This window comes from Aythya fuligula, chromosome 1 (assembly GCF_009819795.1).
Source record: "Aythya fuligula isolate bAytFul2 chromosome 1, bAytFul2.pri, whole genome shotgun sequence".
In the NCBI taxonomy this organism is placed as follows: Eukaryota; Metazoa; Chordata; class Aves; order Anseriformes; family Anatidae; genus Aythya; species Aythya fuligula.
Genome location: NC_045559.1, coordinates 150023225 through 150040397, shown reverse-complemented (window position 1 = coordinate 150040397; position 17173 = coordinate 150023225). Strand labels below are relative to the sequence as shown.

General features: G+C 35.1%; 1 protein-coding gene across 2 annotated transcripts in view; it reads right to left on the bottom strand.

The window, feature by feature from the left end:
• The window catches only part of FGF14 (fibroblast growth factor 14), a 409284-nt gene that overhangs the window by 336682 nt on the left and 55429 nt on the right, over window positions 1–17173 (bottom strand). The gene's annotated exons all lie outside the window — the stretch shown is intronic.

Here is a 17173-nt window from a genome sequence, read left to right as displayed (position 1 = left end):
TATTTGTTAACTTTTTTTTTTTTTTTTCTCTCCTGCTTCCTATGAATAAGATTAATATAGAATTTGTGGATTGAGTTAAAATTATTTTATTATTTACTTCAAATTAGTTTTGTAAAAAAATAGGAGACCAATGCCCAAACTCTAAACATTTTTTAAAAAGTATCTTAGGGAACAAACATAAATAAGACACTATAGAAGAAGTTTCTTTATCTACATGAGATAAATTGATAATAAATTGCTACATCAGGGTCTGCATAATGTTTTTTTAAGATCTCTGTAATCTCTTTTGCAACACTTGATTTATTTCTTTTTACAACCCACATAAACTTTTTTCGTCTTTTCCTGAAAACATTCTGATATCATCACTAATCTCTCAGAGTTTGAAATCATTCAAAACAAAATGAGAGATACTTTATATCCCATGAGAGCAAAATAGTTATATGCATGTTTAATCATAAGTATTTAATTAGCATTCTAATGTACATATGAAACTGAAGCACCTAACTGAGATGGGACACAAAAGGAACATGGGAACTGTCTCCAGAATACATTTTTGCTGTTGAGCATAGGTATGGATAACTAACAGAACTTCAGCTGAAAAACTTTTCCTTAGGGTTAGAGGGTTAGACAGGAATGATGTCTATTTACTGTTTTAGAAAAAGAAAAAAAAAAGAAAAAAAAAAAAAGTCTTAACATTAATCCATTTCTTGTCTGAAGAAAACAAATGGGAGTATTCAGCTAGAAAAAAAGGAGCATCGATCCAAACATTACAGACAGGCATGAAAAAAAACTTCCTAGAAGCACTGATAATCTGTAAAATCAATGCCTCATACAGAATACTTCTGAGAACAGAGATTAACACATTTACCAGATCAACATTATCCTTGGCCTGAACACATCACAGTAAAAGCATAGTTTTATACATATATAACCAAAGCATACAAATTATGATCTGAGTTTTAAATTTATGGAATGACTAACTGATGGAAATGGGATAAAACAATTCTGCTGCAACAGAGTCCTTTAAAACATTAGATTTTCCGTGTGTAAGATGATTCTTATAAATCATCATATTATCAAAAATGAGCTGCAGCCAAGTCTAAATTCTCCTACTTATTTGCAGTAAACTGTACATATCTTGACCCACTATATGGATGAACATTTCAGTGATGTTGCTGCCTTGCCACATCCCATGCAAGACAGTTTCCTGTCTAGCTCAACATGCCAAGTATCATCAAAGGTACATCTCCTTTGCACACGTTTTTCTTTCTGCCTAGAAATTACACTAACGCAATACCCGAGGAGGATTTACCAGGTTGTTTACCAGGTTGGTCAGGCTACAGTAACAGGAGCCCTGTCCACATTGTCACATGTTCAGAAACTACAGGTAAATATAGGTAAATGTCCTCTTCAAAAATATAGATCAGCTCCAAATGCACATGCACAAAGCCTTCCCTTTCCAGGATGCCTGCCTATGCACTGAGCAGACTGTATGCATACGGATGTATTTTTGATGTGCACTCTGCCCATGCCCAGATCAACTAAATGGCACATACACAGTTACTGCTATCCTAGATAAAACAGACTCATTCTGCAAAGGACTAGCATATGCTCTTATATTTATGACACCTGTAAATTTTCAGTTCTCTGAAGTGCTAAAATAGACATCAATAGAATACAGGCTGTTTAAAGTTACAGCAGATCTTCTTATGCTGGTTATAACTTTTCCCAGGATCTCTTTTCCCAGGATCCTTTCCCTCCAGGAAGGAAAAGAAAAGACCATGAACTCGGCCTTCCAGAAAAAAAAAAAAAAGTACTGTACCCATACACTACCCTTTGCAAGCTGTTACTGGTGTTTTTATCTGCTGCAGAGCTGGTGAAGGTGCAAGGCAGAATCTCATAAAGATTCAGTGCCAAAATATGCATTTTGTAGTTTCAACTACATTCATCTGCACAAAATATCAGATATAAAAAACAAATGGCAACATTGTAAATTTCCATGACATACAGTGCAAGGGAGCTTGTGTATTAATAGGAAGAAGCAATACGTTGTTTATTCCCAGGGAGAAAGTCTTTGTTAAGAAAATAAAAAATAAAAAAAAAATAATAAATAATTAGGAATACGTCATATCTTCAGGGCCATTTCCCTTCATCAGTGAGAGACTTATTAAAATAAATAACATCTACAGAATACCTATAGGAAAAAATCATTCTGTAAATATATTGCTTGAATTTTTAGTAAAGATTTTATGAGAAGAGAGATTCCATCAATCTTTACTCTTGCTGAAAAATAAGGTACCCCTACTTTCTACTCAGATGGTCTTGAATTTTGGAAGAAATCAAAAAATACACCTAGAGTAAATTGATTAATATCAGTGATTATGTCACTTGTATCTGTGGTATTTAAAGTCTACCAGCACTAAATGTCCCATGTTTCAAAATTAAGTATGCAAGTCCTAGACTCTTAAAGCATACTTGACAGTGGAAGATACTGCTGCTCCAAAAATAAAACTGAAAAGTATTATTACTGAAAGCTAATATTAAGAATATAGACCAAAAGACAGTATTTGCTTCAGTTGATTTTATGCCTGAAAGGTGTTTGTTGATGCTGAACTTCAAGCAAGTAAAGTCAAAGATGATGTCTTGCAGATTTTGTGATGACTAAATCATTTCCTGCCCTTTTCAAACACCATCTTTAGCAATTGGTGCATGCCATCCTTAACACTTGAATGTGACTACCTTTGAATCATCAAATTCAATTAGACGCACCATGTTATCTAAACAGCAATGCTAAATCTGATAAGGGGGATAAGAGGGAGCACAAACTGCTTTAGTGTGAAAAAAAAGATTAGATGCATTCATTACAAAATAACTGGTTATGTGCAGGTGTAAGACAGTGTCCTACTCATATTTTAAAAATTTCTTTTTTTTTTTAATGTTAAGATTAAATTAGAAAGAAGCACATTTTTTACCTATTTACAGAAAATGCACTCTCAATTCAGCCACAGAATCATCTGACAAGAGAAGTAGTACAAATCTAATTTTCTGGGACTTTTAAAACAGAAGTCAGTATCATTTCAATAATACAGTAATAATGCAGTAGTTCTCTACTGAAATGTAGGGAATGATCTTATGTTTCCAGGAGACAAGCATGATAGATCCTCTTATCCTTGCAGCCAGAGTAACAGTGCTGTATGTGATGGGGCCATCCTCCTCAGCATGCCATTTAAGTAAAAAGGAAATACCAGAGATTTGTGTAGTTAGATTTTTCTCACCCTTACACTCCTCACAGTGATACTGATGCCTAAAATGACAATGTTTACTGTTACTGTTTTCCTCTATGCCAAACCCAAGTGGGCATGTCTTAACATACCACTTTAAAATATAAAAATAAAATAAAATAAAATAAAATAAAATAAAATAAAATAAAATAAAATAAAATAAAATAAAATAAAATAAATAAAATAAAATAAAATAATAGATAAATACTAAAAAATAAAAAAGAAATAAAATTATTATTAAACCTTGCTGTGGCTTGCATGTTGGTACAGCACAAGGTAGAACACAATGTGCACATCACAGTAGTAATGCTTTACCTTACATTCACATTGGGAGCCAAACATGCCATTTTACAATCATTTTATCAAACAATTCAATTATCTAGTATTGCACAGATGGCCTAGATATAGTCTTCCATAACCATATGATATGCAAGGTGGTCAGATGAGTGACCAAAACTGTTCTTTGTCTTTTAATCTCATCAGCCAGCCAAAAATAGCAATAAATTAATCAATAAGCCCTTCAAACTTCTTATGTATGTCGCAGTTATTTCATAATATAATAAATGCTGCGGTAGCCATTCAACAGTCTACCTGACAAAGACATCAAGTTTTAAACAGTTTCATCAGTTGAGATTAACGTCACAAATTTTAGAATTTCTGTAAAGCTACTTTCTTTAAGACCATAATCTCAGTGTTATCTAAAGATCTCAGAAACAGCTGAGGCTGGTAAAATGTTATCTATTCAGTTTCTTGTTTTGCTCTGTTTTGGTATAAAGAAAGTGCAGTCTAATTTATTTTTCCCATTATTACAAAATAAAAACCATCAGTTTATATCAGGTAATCTTGCAAACACACTAACCTATTACATTTATTTATTTATAACGTGGATAGCTGAAAAGGACTACATTGGTTTTCTCATGGTGCTTTTGAGCACATGAACAAATGTGTGCACCGTTTCCCTACACAATCAAAGTGAGAACTTGGTTGTTGGACTCATCACATTGGTCAGGCACAACAGGTGTGCCAACCACTAAAGTCACCAGCCCGGCAATATAAGACTGATTTCTCTGGAGATATTTAAGGCCTATCTGGAGACCTACCTGGGCAGCCTGCTCTAAGGAACCTGCTTTGGCAGGGGGGTTGGACCTGATGATCTTTCAAGGTCCCTTCCAACCCCTTCAATTCTGTGTTTCTGTGATAGAGCCCTTAGCTGCAACATCTAGCTTGTTAAATTTCCAGTTTTTGTTTTGGATTCTAACAATATTTTTTTCTAAGTTGTCTCTAAGACCATCCATTGCCACAGAATCATTTTTTTTGTTTGCTGTCAATACTGTTAAAGGCATTATTTCTTTACTAGATCTTGAATCTTTCAGACTGTCTTCTGAAATCTTGAAAATTATGTGAAAGAATAAGTCAAGAAATACTATACAAATGTACAGATAGATGTTATCCCATAAGCAATTTATTTCCTAACTGCTTAGAACTACAGCCAAACCTCACATACATGTCCAGATTAGCAATAAATAAGCGGATGCATCTTGTGCAACATAGGAGCAGTAGGAATGAGTAAAAATGGTTTAGAAACCAGACAACACCCATGTAGAACTGGATAGCTACACCAGACTCCATTGGTTACTTTCCAAGGCTGATCTTTATAAAGCTAATAGATCCTGCTGTATTTAACGTTTGTTTTCTTTGACATATGTCTTTTGACACAAAAGAATACAATTTTTGTAAAAATGTAAAGTCACTGAGGTATTATGGAAAATACAAAAGGTAGTTAAGAGGCTAAAACATCCTGTGAAGAAATAAAAGTGAAATTTAATTTGGAAAAAATGCACGGGAAAATAGAATGCCTGATAGAAAATAATCTGACAGAAGTGTTCAACAATACAATGCTGACACTTTTTACAGAGCTAACACCTTTCATTGGAATATCTAAATTGTTTTACCAGACATTGGGAATAATTCTTCTTTCTACACTTGAGGTAGCCAAGGTCTCAAAATATGGCATGGCTTGCTTAATATTAAACAAAGGAAGAGTGAATTACAGTGCAGATAGCAGAACAAACACAGCCTGTCTGTGGCGCCACATGTATGGTCACAGCATCAGAGGATGTTCAGAGACTACTTTGGTTGTGGTGAGATTCTTCTGACTACATCTTTCAAAACTACTCCCTATCCTTCTCAACTGTTTTGTTTCCTTTGTTGTTTTTCTTTTCTGCTTTCTCTTTTCTGGTCAGCTTGCGAAATACTCTGTTCAACTATTCTGTAATTCTATGATCTCTATTTATTTAAAGTATTTACTTTCTCCTGGATCCACAGAAGAAAAACAGGTGAGGCAAACACACCTTCAGTCTGCCTGGAGATGACATGAAACCTCTGGACTTAGACAAAAAAGGCTTTTCTTCAAATCTATGTTTGTTCAAAACAAGAACAAAAACAAACAAATAGGTTGCCTAGAGCAGGTAGGCATCCAGATGGGTTTTAAATATCTCCAGAGAGAGATTCCACAACCTCCCTGGGCAGCTTGTTCCAGTGCTCCATCACCCTCACTGTGAAGAAGCTCTTTCGCATGTTGGTGCAGAACATCCTGTGATCCATTTCGTGGCCATTGTGATTTTTGTATCATGGCTTCTAAAAAACAGTTTGAAGAGAATCTGGGCAGACATAAATGCTATATACATAAAAGTCCTTCAGTGAGGCAGAGGGTAGGCATTTACTTACTATTTTCAGAGCTAATAACCAGTCCCAGGCTAAAAAGCAACCAGAATGCTCTGTAGACTATGTGTTTATTTAGGCTATCATAATTGAAGCCAATGCTCCATTTTAGGAAGCATTAAGCCCTGGTGTATTGAGAAAAGAGCTCTCTACTATTTCCCTTAGTTGTCAATAATTACAATTCTGAGCAAGTTCCCAATTAGTCAGAGCTAAATGCTTAAACTTTTCCTTCATAGCTTCCTAAATGAGAATCTCTGAGCCTAAATAAATATAATATTTATTTTAATTTAAATACAGAAAAGATTTAGTACTTACTTTTACAGATATTCCTAGAACTACTGTTTAAGTAATTCACACCTGATCTTTACTGGCTGTTACATTCATCTAGAACAGCTAAGTGTTTTGCTGTTGTTTTCTGGTTTTGTTTTTTGTTTTGTATTTTATAAACCTCTATCTCATAGGTTTGTGTTTTACTTTATATACATATGTATATATAAACTGTCATAGACAGAATGTGGAGAGCTTTTAAACTGATTATATAACTCACAGAAAGATCCATTCCATACTTAGTCATCAGTAGCATTATTAAGCTAGCAGCTGCAATCCACACACCCTTTTTGCTTTTATCATGAAAACAGAATGAAATTTATCAGTTATCAAATACAATGCCTTCTCTGTATGAATAAATTATCTTATGGTTATAACTTACAAAATGTTCCCATCTTTAAATGCATCAAGTCATTTGGATGACACTACACCACAAAAATTATCTGAACTGTCAGAAAGCTGGAATGACTTATTGTATAAAAATTATTCTAATTTTTAGAAACTCAAAACAGTAGCAAAGAAGAAAAAAGATAAGTCTTTCAAGAATATTGGTCATACCTAGCTTAGAGTGAATCACCATTGAAGAAATCATTTTTGTTCTTTCTAAGGAATCAGTGATTTACGTTTTAATGACAATTGACAGGACAGTCATAATCCCTTCTTTCAAACAAATCTTCCCTCAAAACAGTACTGTATGAAATTTTGAACTTATCATTTTTAACACAGTTAAATTAACAATAAAGAGTACTTTCTTAGTTTTTTCACTCAGATAAAGCACCATAAAATGATGCAAAGCGCAAATTGTTAGAGTTATGCCTGTTCTTCGACTTTGATTTTTTTGCTTGAATCAGGCAAAAGACTGTCCTGCTCAGAAAGCCCCACAGATGAGGGAAATGCATACAGAGCTTACTGATAGAGCTGGAAACTAATCCTATTTTTTGTGACTCTGCATATGGAATTTGGCCAAAATGAGTTTGATAAATATTTTCATAGCCATAATAAATAAATAAATAAATTTATATAAAAAGCTAAAAACCTATAAACAGGTGTTTAGGTATTCTTCTGTCCATTTTAGTGACTGTAAAGCCACTGAGGTTTCACAGTAGACCATAAGTCTTAAAAAAAAAAAAAAATCATAAAATAAAATTACAACTTCTTAAATCAGTAAAGGAAGGTTAAAAATAAACTTTTTTTTTTTTTTCCTGAAGACAGCAACTTCTCCCTCAACTGCAGAAACTTCAAGCAGTTTTCACTTGAGCTGAGTCAACACAGATTGAGCTAAAGCATCTGGTCCTATGAAAGCTGCTGTGAGAGCTTGCAGAATGTTAAATCCTATTTCAGGAACATCGTGGTGACACTGTAATTATCACACTGCACTACTAAATAGGCTCATGTTCCATTTCAAACACACAGAGCTTCTGCTCCAGCATAGCACAGAAACCATAAACTGGGCCTGGCTGGTGACCTGGCTGGTGGCCTTGCTGGTCCAGTAATGTCTACAGCATCTTCCTAGGATTTCTTCAGAGGAAAACACAAGAAATTCTGAAATAGGCAGAATGAAAGTACATCTGGGGAGGGAAGAAATCTTCCTAATCCCACAGTAATAACTAAAGTTAGTGTTATGCCTGGGAGTGTTGAGATGCTGAATTTTCCAGAATCCCAGAGGTGGATCCTTGGCATGTAGGCTAGTGTCACAACACTGAAGACAAAGCGGCAACTGTAGCTGAGGCATCAGCCTAGTTACCATTTTTTCTTTTCTTTTCCCCACTCTATGTCTGAATGCTTTAAAGTCCATGTAAACCTTCACCCATTCAGTTAATCTTAACTCTTTTCTTTGACAGTTTCCTAGTTTATTCCTGGGCATGATCAAAAATATTTTAGTTGTGTGGTCTTTGCAAAAATTGTAAAGATCTTTGGTTTGCCAAGCACACCTACTTTTTCCTTTTACTTTAACATTTTTCTTAAGTGATGCTCTCCCGAGAATCATGGGATTAACTTAGTGTTTCTGCTGCTTCAACCTTCACCATGTCTGCTTTGATCAGACATTACCCAAGCTAAAAATAAGACAGCTGAAAATCCTTCTAAATGATCACAGACAATATATAAAATCATGCCTTATAAAATGACAGATAAAACTATAATGGGTCTGGTCTACCTGTGTATGGATGACTCAAGTAGCAAGAGGAAAGTAAAGTGAGGCACTGTCTGGACATCAGCTACACTATTGTATGTTTTATGCATGAGCTAATAGGAATACACTGCTATGATAATGGAAAAACAAGATGGAAACCTTGATTTCTTGCCATTCATGGAGGTTGCAGATTAGTCCTCTAGAAAGATGCTCTCTTATGTCAAATTGTGTAAAAGAAAAAAACATATATTTTTTTCCATCACATATTTGCATTTTTCTGCTAATACATAGAAGGAAGTCAAATCCTGGACCAGGTTTCCCAGAGAGATTGTGGGCATACTTGGAAATATTCAACACTCAACCCTGAGCGACCTCATTTGGTTGAACCCACTCTGAGCAGGAGTTGGACCAGAGGGACTTCAGACATCTATTAGAACCTAAATTACTCCATGATGCTGTAATAGATTTCTATCTTAGACATTTGATTCTGATGGTATTGAAAGTTATGATTTTTGAATTTAAAAACAAAAAACAAAAAAAAAAAAAAAGATTTTTTTTCTTTTTTTCCTGTAAGGAAGCAGGTATCATTGATCTAAAGATAGCATTTATTGAGTAGAAGGCCTCAAGTCAAAGGCACATGATCTCTATATACTATCTAAGGCTACTGTGAGAATAAAATATTCAAATGTAAGTTTTTTGTTCTTTGAACCTATCTCTTACTTATGGGAAAATAAAAGACATCAGTTTTCTAGAAGCCATAAAGACATGATCTTAAAAAGAAGACTCTTGTTTTCAGATTTTGACAATCTTAACCTTTCTTACATTTCAAAATAACATCTACTTGACTATATGAGAACAGCTTCTTTTGTATTTTCTGTTTTAAGTATCTAACAATCTGATCATCTTTTATCTTATACCAGCTTAATATGGCTTGAACCCACAGAAGTCTTTGATAAACTGGGACATGTTCTAAGTATGGAGATAGGAAAAAAAAAAAAAAAAAAAAAAAAAGAGGGAGAGATGTATGGAATCTCTGAAGGGCTGAAAGCAATGACTACTTAAAAGAAAGAAATTCCGTTCTTCATTTATAAAGGGCAAAGCAAAAGAAACTGATCTATGTTTTAAAATGTAAGACTAAGTAATGCTAATTCTGAATTGTGAACTTCAAATCGAAATTACAATGTAGAGATTCAAAATTCAAGAAGTGAAGGCATCCAATAAGTGATTAGATTTAAAATTGACCATGCCTGTCTAAATATTCATTCGTGAGAGTCAGACAATATTTATAAAAGCTGTTGCAACATGAATCTGCATGTGTAACAAAATGCAGATAGTATGAATTATGGTTAATCACTTTTCATGCAAGTGGCAAGATCACATAGACACAGGCTACATTTATGCCAAACACTATCAGTATGAAGCTTCAACAAATTGGAATTCGGAGGCTTTTAGTGAAGCAAATACCACCCTGTAAATCTGTCCATAACAAGGACTGATTTTCTTCTCAGTGTTTCTCATCAGAGCGAACATTAGTGGGAAGAAATTACAGTACTGTGCAGATGCTTCCTCCCTGCCAAAATGAAGTCATTTAGGGGAGAAAAAAATAGAAGTTGCCTACTAAGGCGTTTGTTTCATTCTAGCATTTGGGTAAAAGTAGAGGAAAAATTATATAACAGAGAATCCAACAAAAAAATACAGATATGTTATTTATCTAATACTCTAATTAGTCAAAGACCTTAAAAGCAAAAGAAAACAGACAACAAAACATGCATTTGTGCATTCTTTTTTACCAAGAGCTTGATGTTGTGTTTTTAATTCGAAGTGATAAGATAGTCAAAACTAATCTTAATGATTAAGATAAAAACTTCCTGACAAAGGGTGTTGTAGTCTAAAGTGACAAATGGGTTCACTTTCTGAACTGTTAAACATTCCAGGAGCCTAGATATATTTATTTTCCCTAGAAATGGCCACAGAAAAATGGTTATCCAACAAGCCCATTTTCTGCTTGATATGATATGAAATCTCAAAGATCCCTTATTAAATAGAGACATGTTTTAAGGGGTGAGGTCAGAAGAAGTGTGATAGGAAAATGCTGTTTTAAAAACCCTGTAGCTTGTAAAATATATCAAAGAAGATGAAAGGCAACAAATGTGCCTAATTTATTAAAGTATGTTTCTCTCAGACCAAAGAAACCACTACTTTGACTTCTAGGCTGGCTTCTCAATTATGAGTGTGGGGAGAGATATCAGCCCAAAATACAGAATTTCATCAATGTTTGGGGTAAAATATGAAAATGCATGAGAAGCCATTAAACATGTGAGTGGTGCAGTTGATACAATAGAAGGAAGGGATGCCATCCAAAGGGACCTGGACAGGCTTCAGAAGTGGGCACATGTGAACCTAATGAGGTTCAACAAGTCTAAATGCAGGGTGCTGCACCTGGGGCAAGACAATCCTGGACATGAGTACAGACTGGGTGAAGAACTCATTGAGAGAAGCCCTGCAGAGAAGGACTTGGGGGTTCTGATGGATGAAAAGCTTGACAGGAATCAGTGTGTGCTTGCAGCCCAGAAAGCCAACTGCATCCTGGTCTGCATTAAAAGAGGAGTGGCCAGCAGGGCAAGGGAGGTAATTTTCCCCCTCTGTTCTGCCCTTGTGAGGCCACACTTGGAGTACTGCGTCCAGGAGAAGAAGAATGTGGATCTGTTAGAACAGGTTCAGAGGAAGGCCACAAAGATAATCAAGGGGCTGGAGGACCTCTCCTATGAAGACAGGCTAGGAGAACTGAGACTGCTCAGACTACAGAAGAGAAGGCTCCGGGGTGACCTCATCACAGCCTTTCAATACTTAAAGGGGTCTTAAAAAATGATGGAGAAGGACTCTTTACTTGGGTAGATAATGATAAGACAAGGGGGAATGGTTTTAAACCAGTGGAGATTTAGATTAGACATTAGAAGGAAATTTTTCACTCAGAGTGTGGTGAGGCACTGGAACAGGTTGCCCAGAGAGGTTGTGGATGCCCCATCCCTGGAGGTGTTCAAGATCAGGTTAGATGAGGCCCTGAGCAATCTGATCTAGTGGATGGTGTCCCTGCCTATGGCAGGGGGATTGGAGTTAGATGATTCATGAGGTCCCTTCCAATCCAGGCCATTCTATGATTGCACAGAATCACAGAATGTTAGGGATTGGAAGGGACCTTGAAAGATCATCTAGTCCAATCCCCCTGCCAGAGCACCTAGATCAGGTCACACATGTGACCTGACATGTCCATGCAGGTTTTGAAAGTCTCCAGAGAAGGAGACTCCACAACCCCCCTGGACAGCCTGTTTCAGTGTTCTGTCACCCTCACCATAAAAAGGTTTTGTCTCATATTTAAGCAGAACCTCCTATGTTCCAGCTTGCAACCATTGCCCCTTGTCCTGTCATTGGATGATTCTATGGTATGATTCTAAACCACTTAGAATGACTTCCAAAATTCCTTCTTAAATTCTTAATTCAAAACGCAATTTGAGGCAAAAGCTTCCATAAATAAAACAAATTGGTTTACTTTTATAGGCTTTGTGTGGAATGTCATAAGGGAATTTTGCATTCCCAAAGCAGAGTATCGGGTAAGCACTGATGTTAAAGATGTCCAAGAAGAATAAGGTACTAGAAGAAAAGGAGGAACACTACAGGCAGAGTATATAAGAGAGAAATACTTATGGTATTAGCATCAGCTCATTACTTTAAATAGCTTTAAAACTATGGAAACTTTGTTAAATGTCCTAGCCATAAATAAAAAAAAAAAAAAAAAAATAACCTGGGGAGGGGTTATTCACAGGATTAGCCATAAAGACAGCATGTAGACACTTTGCCTAGTATGGACAAAGATAAAACAATCCCTTGCCTGTGCCCTAAGCAATGTCTGATGACTCAAGGAGAATTCCAATTTAGAAGACACCAAAACAAATAACTTGGTTTAATGTTAAGCATGTTTTTCAGAAAGGTGTGCTTTCTAGATATGATGACATAAGAAATACAGTCCTCAATAATCTGTTCTAACCATCAGCCACTTTCACCATTAAAAAAAAGTAAATAAAAAAAAGGAAAAAAAATAGTTTCTAGTAAGATTTTGTCTGGTTTTAGCTATCAGCCATTATTTTCTGCAGTCTTTTCCAGCTAAACTAAAAAGAACTTTGTTTCTGACATTTTATCTTGAGCTTGTAGACTGTAATCGAGACACATTATAAGAGCCTGAGTTTTGCAAGTACAATTCTAAAAGGTATTTTCTATGGCTTCAAAACTCTTTCTCATATTTTTCTCCTGCATCATTTTCTTTTGCTCAGGTTTCTTCAGAAAAGTGACATCAGAACTGCACACACTGTACAATTTATTAGCAATAAGAAAAATGCTGTATCCACCTGCTTTTATCAGGTTTACACAGTTTTATACTAACTTGCTCAAAGACTGAGCATAGTCTTTCGGTAAAAGTATTACTCTGGTGCCTATGTTGAGGTGTTCACCCACCAAAATTCCCAAGCCTTTTTGCAAGTTGCTACTTTCCTGTACACAGTCTTCCATTTTATATATATGGTCTCCTTCCCTTGTCCTCATGTATATTTGTTTTAGCAGACAGACCTTCCCAGAAAGCCAAGCTGCACTCTTCCTCAAATACACATTTCTCCAGTTTCTATAGTTTTATTTTGTTTGTTTCTTTGTTTGTTTTAAATCAGCAGTGACTTCCATATTTCATTTTGAAACTTTATGATTAAAAAAAAAAAAAAAAAAAAAAACAGTTTCTCAGGTCCTAAAAACCCCAAAGCTAGAATGACATGTAGAACTAAATGAACAGCTTTGTGAAGCTGGATCTTACCTACACAGTTTTCTTTCAGCATTTCAATCAAGTATAATTCTTCCAAAATGAAATAAGGCTTTTTTGATAAGACATATTCTCCATAAAACCATGTTGACTAGCCTTAATGAACTGCTTATCCTTTAAGACTTTAATAATTACATCCAGTATCAACTTTTCCATTATTTTGCCCAGGACTGATGTCAGTTTACCCATGTCATATTTCTCTAATGTTGCTCTGCGATAGTTCTCTTAAATTGCAATATTTTCCTAATGTTTGTTGCTTAAATTGCAAACATTTCCTAATGTTTTTTCCTAATTAACATAAAGGAGGTAGACAACTTCCCAGTCAGCTTCTTACAAGTTCTGCTGATTTAAATCTGTTTACCCTTAGCAGACACCATTTAACATACTAATTGTCTATGAACGAAGACCAGAATGACTAAATTATTTTCATGCAACAAGAACACATATCCCTATTCCTTTCCAATTAAAATAAAATAAAATAAAATAAAATAAAATAAAATAAAATAAAATAAAATAAAATAAAATAAAATAAAAATTCTTGAACAGTTTTGTTTCCCTTGAATCATGTTAACAATGTGATCATTTTCATTCCATATTGGACTGGCACCTCTGCCAACATTTCTTTCTTTTTTTTTTTTTTTCTTTTTCTTAATCTTGTAAAAATAAAAAAGAAAAAGAAAAGAAAAAGAAAAGAAAAAAAAAAACTTTCTAGTGCTGTTACATTTATCAGGTTTAGGTTTTTTCCCTGACAACTTTGACCTTCCTAACATAGATGCAATAGTTCATAACCTCTAATAGCCACTTTAATTTTTTCTTTTACTCATCATTTTATTTTTTAATTGATTATGGCTCCTGCTTCCATCACTACACCTCAAGAAAGGTGTAGTGATGGAAGCAGCCATCACTAGCTCAAGAAAGGATGCTAGCCAGAACTCTGCCTATGGTTGTAACTTATTCCTGTTTATGCTTTTAAAAATATAGTTACTTGTTCTCACACATTCTTCACTTTCAGGATTTTGCTCTTTTGAGACAGAAAACAAATTCCTACTGAGATTTTCACTTTTTTCTTATAATGAACATAATTACATTACAATCACTAGTCCCTGGTCCCCAGATAGCCATCATCTTTGAGTACTATGTCTAATTCATCTTTATTTATCACACCAATGACAATTTACTTTGTTTTAAAGACAATATTCTCCAGCTCAAACATGACATCCTACATTTTTTCAAAACTATATTTTGCTATCTGTTGGGGAAAACTGAGCATGTACCATCCAAACTCAGTTTCTCCTTCCTCACGCTACACACAATGAGTTGTATTTGAATAGGGACAGGTAAGAATTCATACTGTGAACTGAAAGCATGACAGCAGAGCACCTGAGATAAATTCTGAAAAGTAACACACTGTGAGACAGCAGCGTTTTTATTCAAATAGTTGCAGCATGCATAATAAAAAAGGTAAATATTAGTATGCAATGGAAGTATCTGAGAAACAAAATTAGGTGATTTAGTCTGGTAATAATATAAGATATCACAGAAACACAGAAAATGAATATATATACAGGTAAATGTAAATCTGGACCCTAAAACATACAGGAAAGACAGAGTTTTTGTAGTGGGTGGAAGGAACATTATAAATGAAAAACATGAGAAGTAAAAAGTGAAGAGATACCTGCAACAGAATATAAGTGAATACAAATCTTGAGTCATAAATACATAGTGCATTTATTTCAAAAATCAATTGAGCAAGAAAAGAAAATCACTTGCACAAATTTAAGGGATATAATGGAAACAGCTCCAAATGTCAAGTGATTATAGATATTTCAGCTTATATGCAACACATAGAACATGTTTAACCCCTAAAACTATGGCTTCTCAGAAGAGCTTATTTTACAGTATGCAGGGCTGGAAATTATTCTCATATTTCTGCTTTAAAACACACTGGAACTAGTACATCAAGTAACTGCAGCTGAGCTGTTAATTAACAGTGACACAATACAGTAAAGTTCAACTTCCTCCATGGAGAAATTATAAGACAAAAAAAATATATATATATATGAGAAGAGGGGAGGGGAGACGAGTGAACAGGATAATCAAAAAGATACAAAAGTAGAGAATTAATACAGTAAACTTTTCAAACAACAGCATAAAGAAAATTCAGGATTTTTTAAAAAGTGTAGGTGGTAAAATACCGATAAGTATATCTCTAAATAGAACAGAAAGAAGAAAAAAAGCAAATGAATGGGAAAATGCTAAATACTTCTATAGTATAGGAAATTAATTTTAGGCAATCAACAAGAAGAAATGATAGAAAGCAAAATGTGTCATGGGAAAAGACCATGGGCACTATACTCTGCATAAGAATTCAGTGAAAACCTCTATGCACCCTGCAAATCAATAAAACAAACAATACTAGAAAGTATGATACTGAACAGAAAATAATATTGGCATGATTGCAAGGCTTCTACTGAAATGGTATAGCCTTAAATGGAACAATGTCTTTAGTTCTCCGAAAGTGCAGAAAACCCCCATCTTCTTCTAGTGTCACAGAAAGACCAGAGGGTATGAAAAATGAAGATATTAAAGGTTAAAAAGGAAAGACTCCGGTGAAGAAGACCAAAAAAAAAGAAAAGAAAACCAGCCCCTCTACTCTGTGTCATCCTCTACCTCCCCCCCCCCCCCCCCCCCCCCCCCCCAAGAAAAAAAATAAAAAATAAATAAAGAGAGAGAGAGAAAGAAGGAAAGAGGGTAGATAAGAAGGTAAATAATCTTCTACTCAGTTTCATAAATATTTGGATAAGATTTGGACAGACTGAATAATCGCAAAATTAGAAAAAAAAATGTTGAATGCAATATAGAACTAATCCATAGAGTTTGCTCTTCTTTTGTTGGGCAGAAACTCTTACAATTAGTTCACAGACAAAGTGTTTTTTACAGGTAACACTGCCACGGTATGCATAAAGTTTTAGGCAGTGCTTTGGAGAAGTTCATGTAGAAGACCTTCCTAGCTTAAGGAACAAAGCCAAAAATATTTGTTTGATAAATGACAAATGGAAGATGCATAAGAATATCCTGAGCCAAATAGATCTTAACAGCAACTGTCAGATAGAATCATTAGCAACAGGCAGTGTCAGGCCTTGAGAAGGAAGATAAGGTGTGCCAGGGAGATAGATGGAGAGCCCAGGAATATGGTAAGAGCTTAGAAAAATAAAGTAAGAGCTTAGAAAAATAACTTTTCAGAGGGTAAATATGTGCATGGAAAGACTGTACTTGGCAAGGTCTGCCTCCTCTATTCCCACATTTCCCAAAAGGTGTTACAAATGTAGGTGAATGAGAAGGAGGTAGCTTGAAGAGAAACTCTGGCAAACGAGATTATACTGTGCCCCAATATTTGCAGTATACAGTCAGGAAACATCCATAAACTAATATGACGGGAAAATAGAGCTTCACATTATATATACAATGTATTCAACATGTTTAAATCTTAGAAGAAAGAAAAACTAATATTTCGGATAACTGCTGGAGTTTTGAGAACCACATTATATATAGTTGACATAGGAATCTCCTGCAACATCCACACATAGATACAAAATAATGTCAGGGTGTAGCTTCTCTGGACATGCTCTGGGACCTCTATGTTCTTCTTGTATTGAGGGCCCCAAAACTGAACAAAGTGCTCGAGGTGCACCCTCACCATAGGGCCTGATCCCCTGGTTGTCCCACATACATTGCATGATTGCATTCAAGATGAATTCCATTACCTTTCCTGGCACCGAGGTCAGGCTGATTGGCCTGTGGTTCCCCGGCTCCTCCTTATGACCCTTCTTACAGATGGGCATCACATTAGCAAGT